Source organism: Gnatocerus cornutus, unplaced genomic scaffold, assembly GCF_029298725.1.
Source record: "Gnatocerus cornutus isolate USDA-ARS CGAHR unplaced genomic scaffold, icGnaCorn1.1 Chromosome81, whole genome shotgun sequence".
Lineage (NCBI taxonomy): Eukaryota > Metazoa > Arthropoda > Insecta > Coleoptera > Tenebrionidae > Gnatocerus > Gnatocerus cornutus.
Window position 1 is genome coordinate 313,308 of NW_028275372.1, and position 8,792 is coordinate 322,099.

General features: G+C 41.9%; 2 non-coding genes across 2 annotated transcripts in view; both read left to right on the forward strand.

The window, feature by feature from the left end:
• Positions 1–5,173: 5,173 nt before the first annotated feature.
• LOC148166700 (small subunit ribosomal RNA) lies at positions 5,174–7,094 on the forward strand. The gene has a single exon (XR_015770991.1). It is a non-coding gene; the product is annotated as a small subunit ribosomal RNA (ribosomal RNA).
• A 1,616-nt stretch (positions 7,095–8,710) lies between these two features.
• LOC148166701 (5.8S ribosomal RNA) overlaps positions 8,711–8,792 on the forward strand; it is a 157-nt gene continuing 75 nt past the window's right edge. The window contains exon 1 of the ribosomal RNA XR_015770990.1: positions 8,711–8,792. This exon is cut by the window's right edge and continues 75 nt beyond it. This is a non-coding gene — a ribosomal RNA (5.8S ribosomal RNA).

The following is an 8,792-nucleotide window of genomic DNA, read 5'->3' on the forward strand; positions in this document are numbered from 1 at the left end:
AGTCTAAATGTCCGAGAAAAATCGAAATTAAATGAAAACGAACAAAAGTTCGGACCGAACTAACATTAATCGAAAGTGGATGTCATAATTTTAAGTCCCTAACTAAACGGGATCTAAAACCCTTTCGAAACTGTGGCGTTCGAATTTTGATGAAAATTATTCCAAGTCCAAAGTCGGAACTGAAGCGTTCACATTGAACGCTACAGTTTCGAGAATCTATTCGGAACTGAAGCGTTCACATTGAACGCTACAGTTTCGAGAATCTATTCGGAACTGAAGCGTTCACATTGAACGCTACAGTTTCGAGAATCTATTCGGAACTGAGGCGTTCACTTTGAACGTTACAGTTTCGAGAATTTATTCGGAACTGAAGCGTTCACATTGAACGTTACAGTTTCGAAAGGACAAAATTAACAAAGACCAAAAGTCCGAGAAAAATTGAAATTAAATGAAAATGAACAAAAGTTCGGACCGAACTAACATTAATCGAAAGTGGATGTCATAATTTTAAGTCCCTAACTGAACGGGATCTAAAACCCTTTCGAAACTGTGGCGTTCGAATTTTGATGAAAATTATTCTAAGTCCAAAGTCGGAACTGAAGCGTTCACATTGAACGCTACAGTTTCGAAAATCTATTCGGAACTGAAGCGTTCACACTGGCGATTGCTTATGCAACCATGAAAGCACAAATATGAAACGCTACAGTTTCGAAAACTCATTCGGAACTGAAGCGTTCACACTGGCGATTGTTTATGCAACCATGAAAGCACAAAAATGAAACGCCACAGTTGCGAAAACTCATTCGGAACTGATACGTTTACACCGAACGCTACAGTTTTGAAACCTCGTTCGGAACTGATGCGTTCAAAAATGTCGAAATTTTTACAAGTCCAGTTTCGGAACTGTAGCGACTGCATGGACTTAGCGCGAAAAGGACACATTCAGTGGGAACTGTAGCGGTAGGGACCCGTAAAAAAAGTAAAAAAAATAATAAAATATTTTATTTTTTGCTTTTTACCTTCCGTATACACAATTTTTTTTTTTTTTTTTTTTTTTTTTTTTTAAGTCCAAATTGGGAACTGTAGCGGTCAACAGAAAAAAAAACTTTTTCCATCAACCACATACAATTCCCATTTTTAATATAATATTATTATTTATATTAATATTATAATTATTCATAATATATTACTGAACATTTGCTTCTCCTCAGTTTCGTTCTTTGGTTTCCAATATCATTCACTCGATCATATTTAATTCAAGCTTGTTATCGGAGGAGAAACAAGTCTTTCACAATTTTCACCAGTTCTGCTTACCATGTGACGGATCTTTTGTTTTTCAACGGGCGGAACAATAATCGAGATTTTTACTGCTTGGTGTTTCGGGCTTTGTGTTTTATTTTATAGATCCGTCACATTATTCAAGTAAATTATTCAATTCAATTTGTCGTCTGCATTAGAGTCAAGATTATTAATTTCATCTCATTTGCAGACGACTTTGGATAAGAGCACTGGGTGGTCACGTTTTTTAACTAGCGGTGAATTAGCTAATTCGTTCGCAAAATGCACGTTACAGGCGGACTAATTCACATTTCGCTATTCATCGAGAAATTTTTATTCACAGCGGTATATTGTCTTTCTAGAGACTTACCACTTTTTATTTCATCGATGTATTTTTATTTTTAATTTAGCATAATATCATTAAACGGGGTCGCGATGTACGAGAGGTAACAGATCGTACGGACGCGCACATTTGATTTCATGTCAATCCATTCATCGTGCGTACTTGTCCGTCATCGCTGCCACTTACCATCACTACTCCCTATATATGCCACCGCGGCAGCGATCAGCTCTGAATCGCTCGATGCGTGAAACGATCGAAATCCCATAGTGCGCCGGCCGCTCGCTATGGGCGAGGGGTAGAGTAAAACGGTCTGATCGCTCGGTGCAAAAGTCCGTTTGGGTACTTAGAGACGGAATTTTAAAATTCTGATTTCGCAGATCAATTTCAAGGATTATTAGGACTCGAATGCTGTCGACCATGTTTTGTAAAAAAAGTTTTTTACGTTTTTACGGCAATTTGACTGAACGCTACAGTTTCGAAAAAAAGTCGGAACTGTGGCGTTCGATCGAAATTTTTCCAAGTCCGAAGTCGAAACTGTAGCGGTCGACCAAAATTTTTCTAAGTCCGATTCGAAACTGAGGCGTTCGACCGAAATTTTTCCAAGTCCAATTCGAAACTGTAGCGTTCGAACAAAATTTTTCTAAGTCCGAAGTCGAAACTGTAGCGTTCGGCGCTCATTCGTCTAAGTCCGAACTCGGAAGTGTAGCGGTTGACAAATTTACATTGACCAAAAGTCCGAGAAAAATCGAAATTAAATCCAAACGAACAAATGTTTGGGTCGAACTAGCATCGATAGAAGGTAGATTTTATAATTTCAAGCTCCTAATTAAACGGGATCTAAAACCCTCTGGAAACTGTGGCGTTCGAATTTTGATGAAAATTTTTCTAAGTCCGAAATAGGAACTGTGGCGGTCGAGCGAAATTTTTCTAAGTCCGTAGTCGAAACTGAGGTGTTCGAATTTTTGATAAAAATTTTTCTAAGTCTCATGTTGGAACTGTGGCGGTCGAGCGAAATTTTTCCAAGTCCGAAGTCGAAACTGTAGCGTTCGAACGAAATTTTTCTAAGTCCGAAGTCGAAACTGTAGCGTTCGGCGCTCATTCGTCTAAGTCCGAAGTCGGAAGTGTAGCGGTTGACAAATTTACATTGACCAAAAGTACGAGAAAAATCGAAATTAAATGCAAACGAACAAATGTTTGGGTCGAACTAACATCGATAGAAGGTAGATTTTATAATTTCAAGCTTCTAATTAAACGGGATCTAAAACCCTCTGGAAACTGAGGCGTTCGAAATTTTGATGAAAATTTTTCTAAGTCCGAAATAGGAACTGTGGCGGTCGAGCGAAATTTTTCTAAGTCCGTAGTCGAAACTGAGGTGTTCGAATTTTTGATAAAAATTTTTCTAAGTCTCATGTTGGAACTGTGGCGGTCGAGCGAAATTTTTCCAAGTCCGAAGTCGAAACTGTAGCGTTCGAACGAAATTTTTCTAAGTCCGAAGTCGAAACTGTAGCGGTCGACCAAAATTTTTCTAAGTCCGATTCGAAACTGAGGCGTTCGACCGAAATTTTTCTAAGTCCAATTCGAAACTGTGGCGGTCGAGCGAAATTTTTCTAAGTCCGAAGTCGAAACTGTAGCGTTCGGCGCTCATTCGTCTAAGTCCGAAGTCGGAAGTGTAGCGGTTGATAAATTTACATTGACCAAAAGTCCCAGAAAAATCGAAATTAAATGCAAACGAACAAAAGTTACGGTCGAACTAACACCAAACAAGGGTGGCTGTGATAATTTCAAACCCCTAACTAAACGGGATCTAAAACCCTCTGGAAACTGAGGCGTTCGAAATTTTGATGAAAATTATTCTAAGTCCGAAGTCGGAACTGAGGTGTTCGGTCGAAATGCCGTAAAAACGTAAAAAATATTTTTTTCAAAACACCGTTAACGGCATTCGAGTCCTAATGACCCTTGAAATTGATCTGCGAAATCAGAATTTTAAAATTCCGTCTCTAAGTACCCAAACGGACTTTTGCACCGAGCGATCAGACCGATTTACCCGACCCCTCGCCCATAGCGAGCGGCCGGCGCGCTATGGGATTTCGACCGTTTCGCGCATCGAGTGATTCAGAGCTGAACGCTGCCGCGCTGGCATATATAGGGATAGTAGTGGTGGTATGTAGCAGCGGACAAAAGCGTACGATCGAAATGTGATTTTATGTGCGTCCGATTATCTTGTTACCTCTCGTACACCGCGACTTACCCGTAGTTGGGACGATGGCCGGAATGTGTACCCTGTGGACCCACCATCGTTTGAGGGATGACAAATCTTGCCATTGACCATGCACAGCGAGATTGCGGATGCGGCGAGCGTTTCTATGTTAGCGGTCCAAATGCAATCAAAGATTTTATGTGTTCGTGTCAGAACGACCAAAAATTAACAAATGCGTCAACTCACTAAAGTCCGAGCGAGAATTTTGAAATAAATAAAATTTCATAAACTCGTAACGTGTGAATATTTCTAAAGAGAAATCTCACAATAAACCGTCGCTTTCAATCTAGCGAAGAGTATGGAGAATGTTTGAACTTTTGCTTGTCGACGACGATATTTTTTCTTTACGATAAAATTTCAAGTCGATGTGCCCAAAAATCTCTAAATTTTGAACTGGGAAATTATTTCTTCGTCCGATGAATCGCATTGATCTCTGTTTTTGACGAAAAAAAGACGGATAAAATGCAGCATTCAATCAAGGATATAAAATAAAAGAAAAATTTTCCGTAAAAACTATATTACAATGGAGGATTATGTTTCTACTTTTCGTCCGATGAGTCGCAACAAAAATAAGTAATCCATCCGTCGTTGTTCGTTTAGTCGATCTGAATGCACTGTAAAAATTTATTAAAGTAAAATGTTACGTTTGCATTTCATGAATTTTGACAAACGTGTACCGAAATGTGTACAAATTATTTATTTCGACGACGACGACAACTTAGAACGGATGAATAAAATTAATTGTTGCAAGATTCAAACAAGGATGAAAAAGTCATAGAAAATTATTCCGTAACCATGATATTGGATTATTTTTTCTTCACTCTCTCCTCCGATGAGTCGCAACAAATAAAAATCCATAAATCAATTCATCCGTCGTTGTTCGTTTAGTCGATCTGAATGCACTGTAAAAATTTATTAAAGTAAAAATGTTACGTTGCATTTCATGAATTTTGACAAACGTGTACCCCGAAGTGTGTACAAATTATTTATTTCGACGACGACGACAACTTAGAACGGATGAATAAGAATAAAATTGTTGCAGGAGATTCAATCAAGGATGATGTGAAAAAAATGTCGAAAAATTTTCCATCCAGAAAGATCGCGTGGCGTTACGTCTCTTCTTACGAGGTTTTCGTTTCGCAGACACGCACACTTTCTTCAAAACAATAATAGGAAAGTGTTCAGTTTTTTATAAGAGCAGCAGGTGTCTTTCCGAAATTCTACGATTATTGTAGCTTATATGACTAGAAGGAAAGAAAGACTAAAACTCTCTTATTTTAAAACAAGAACGCAGTTCCCTGGTTGATCCTGCCAGTAGTCATATGCTTGTCTCAAAGATTAAGCCATGCATGTCTCAGTACAAGCCAAATTAAGGTGAAACCGCGAAAGGCTCATTAAATCAGTTATGGTTCCTTAGATCGTACCCACATTTACTTGGATAACTGTGGTAATTCTAGAGCTAATACATGCAAACAGAGCTCCAACCGGAAACGGAAGGAGCGCTTTTATTAGATCAAAACCAATCGGTGGCGGTCTCCGTCATCGTACAACTTGGTGACTCTGAATAACTTTACGCTGATCGCACGGTCTCGCACCGGCGACGCATCTTTCAAATGTCTGCCTTATCAACTGTCGATGGTAGGTTCTGCGCCTACCATGGTTGTAACGGGTAACGGGGAATCAGGGTTCGATTCCGGAGAGGGAGCCTGAGAAACGGCTACCACATCCAAGGAAGGCAGCAGGCGCGCAAATTACCCACTCCCGGCACGGGGAGGTAGTGACGAAAAATAACGATACGGGACTCATCCGAGGCCCCGTAATCGGAATGAGTACACTCTAAACCCTTTAACGAGGATCAATTGGAGGGCAAGTCTGGTGCCAGCAGCCGCGGTAATTCCAGCTCCAATAGCGTATATTAAAGTTGTTGCGGTTAAAAAGCTCGTAGTCGAATCTGTGTCCCGCGCCGCCGGTTCATCGTTCGCGGTGTCAACTGGCGTGCCGCGGGACGTCCTGCCGGTGGGCTTAGCTCGAGAGGGCGGCCCAACTCAATCCCGCCGCGGTGCTCTTCATTGAGTGTCGAGGTGGGCCGGCACGTTTACTTTGAACAAATTAGAGTGCTTAAAGCAGGCTAAAACTTCGCCTGAATACTGTGTGCATGGAATAATGGAATAGGACCTCGGTTCTATTTTGTTGGTTTTCGGAACCCCGAGGTAATGATTAATAGGAACGGATGGGGGCATTCGTATTGCGACGTTAGAGGTGAAATTCTTGGATCGTCGCAAGACGGACAGAAGCGAAAGCATTTGCCAAAAACGCTTTCATTGATCAAGAACGAAAGTTAGAGGTTCGAAGGCGATCAGATACCGCCCTAGTTCTAACCATAAACGATGCCAGCTAGCGATCCGCCGACGTTCTTCCGATGACTCGGCGGGCAGCTTCCGGGAAACCAAAGCTTTTGGGTTCCGGGGGAAGTATGGTTGCAAAGCTGAAACTTAAAGGAATTGACGGAAGGGCACCACCAGGAGTGGAGCCTGCGGCTTAATTTGACTCAACACGGGAAACCTCACCAGGCCCGGACACCGGAAGGATTGACAGATTGAGAGCTCTTTCTTGATTCGGTGGGTGGTGGTGCATGGCCGTTCTTAGTTGGTGGAGCGATTTGTCTGGTTAATTCCGATAACGAACGAGACTCTAGCCTGCTAAATAGGCGTATTTCGACATCCCAAAGGCCCGTCGATCCTGGGTTCGCCCGGTGGTCGTGCGCGGTTTTTACTGTCGGCGTACAAACAATTCTTCTTAGAGGGACAGGCGGCTTCTAGCCGCACGAGATTGAGCAATAACAGGTCTGTGATGCCCTTAGATGTTCTGGGCCGCACGCGCGCTACACTGAAGGAATCAGCGTGTCCTCCCTGACCGAGCGGTCCGGGTAACCCGCTGAACCTCCTTCGTGCTAGGGATTGGGGCTTGCAATTGTTCCCCATGAACGAGGAATTCCCAGTAAGCGTGAGTCATAAGCTCGCGTTGATTACGTCCCTGCCCTTTGTACACACCGCCCGTCGCTACTACCGATTGAATGATTTAGTGAGGTCTTCGGACCGGTACGCGATGGCGTTTCGACGTCGTCGATGTCGCTGGGAAGATGACCAAACTTGATCATTTAGAGGAAGTAAAAGTCGTAACAAGGTTTCCGTAGGTGAACCTGCGGAAGGATCATTAACGTGTCCTCGTACACACGAATTTTGACATATGTATAATTTATTATTATGCATTTTTATTTGATCGTGTCGATGTACACTTTATGTTTTTACAACACCGTCGTCGATGACATGGAGTCGACGGCACGATCTTTTGTCGTGCCGTTGCTTGTTTCTTTTTGAAACACCGTGTGTACGACGTTTTGAACTACGAATCGTACATATTCGGAAAAACAATAGCGTTACGCTGGCCCGCAGCGCCGGTCCTTGCGATCGAGTTTTTCACCTTTTTTGAACGAGAAAAACCGAATTCGCTCGGGCATACGGCTGTTTCTTCGGGTACCTAGATTTTTTGATTTTTTTTGTACTATCTCTCGATCTTTTCCAATGATGGAAAAAAGGAGGGACGCTTTCGGTTTTTCGACCGGATCGCGGAAAGTTGTGAACTCCACCGCGAAAGTCGAAAGACGTTAGAAGTCCTCTTTTTTCGGACACACGGAGAGGATGTAGCAGAGTAGTCGAGAAAGAAGAAAATCGCAGGTGTCGAATTAGGTTACGACTCCGTGGGTTTTAAATGATTTACGCCCGGCTACGGGACCGGCGAGAAACGCTCCCGATTTTACGATTCGCGTGAATGATGTTCGTCGTTAGACGCTTCAAAGAGTTTTTTGAAAGCGCCGTTAAACGAGCGATCACACACACATCACACCTTGCTTTTTTAATGTTTTTGGTAGATGTGGTAAAGTGATTTCGTTAGAAACGGTAAAATTCTCTTTACGGAGCGTACGACTGCACCATTTCAAAATTATATACACCGTCAATCGTCATTAAGTCACGATATAGAACGGTAAACTTGAGGATTTTATGTTAGACGCTCAGTCTGGCACGTCTATAGATTTTTTCGTCAAAATTCACGATCTGTCTTCGGTTTGGCGACGAAAAAATATAGAAAGAAAATTGAAACACGAACACAAAGACCGCCCGCGAAAATCTCTTTTCGCTTACGGCGGATACTAATTCGCTTTTTCATAACGAGTACGATGATGTAATGATGTGTTGATTCCGATCGATCAAAAACCGTCTCTTCGTCACACTTTTTAAAGTGCTTGACACACGCACACTAAATGAAAGACACAATAAAGGAAAACTACCGAAAATGTAGTTTATGAGAGAAAGCAGCATTATTTATTAAAATTATTGCTGAGAAAAAGGAAATTGGCAAATTCCTAATTAAAATCGTATCGAACATGTCCCATCTTCACACATACATGCTCGTACTTTGCGTGTAAAAGCGGAGACCGCGTGAAAAAGAAAAGTGCTTCTTTTTCGGTGCGCGGATACAAATTTGTGTTTGGGTTAATATTTTTTTTAATTTTTTCGTACGCGTAAAACTGAGACCGACGATCGCGTTCCCTTTCAGACGAGAAAGTACGGACGAAAGACAATTAAGAGCGAGAATCATAAATATCCATACCACAACACCGAAATTTTAGACGTGGCACGTTTCGGAACCACGAAGATCATTTTCGTTTCGGATGTACGCACGTACGCAAAAATTTTTGCAAGACGTGTATAGACAGCTGGACGATCGGCATGATCGGGGTTCTTGTGGAACGAGCGTTTAAATTTTAAAAAGATTACCCTGAACGGTGGATCACTTGGCTCGTGGGTCGATGAAGAACGCAGCTAATTGCGCGTCAACTTGTGAACTGCAGGACAC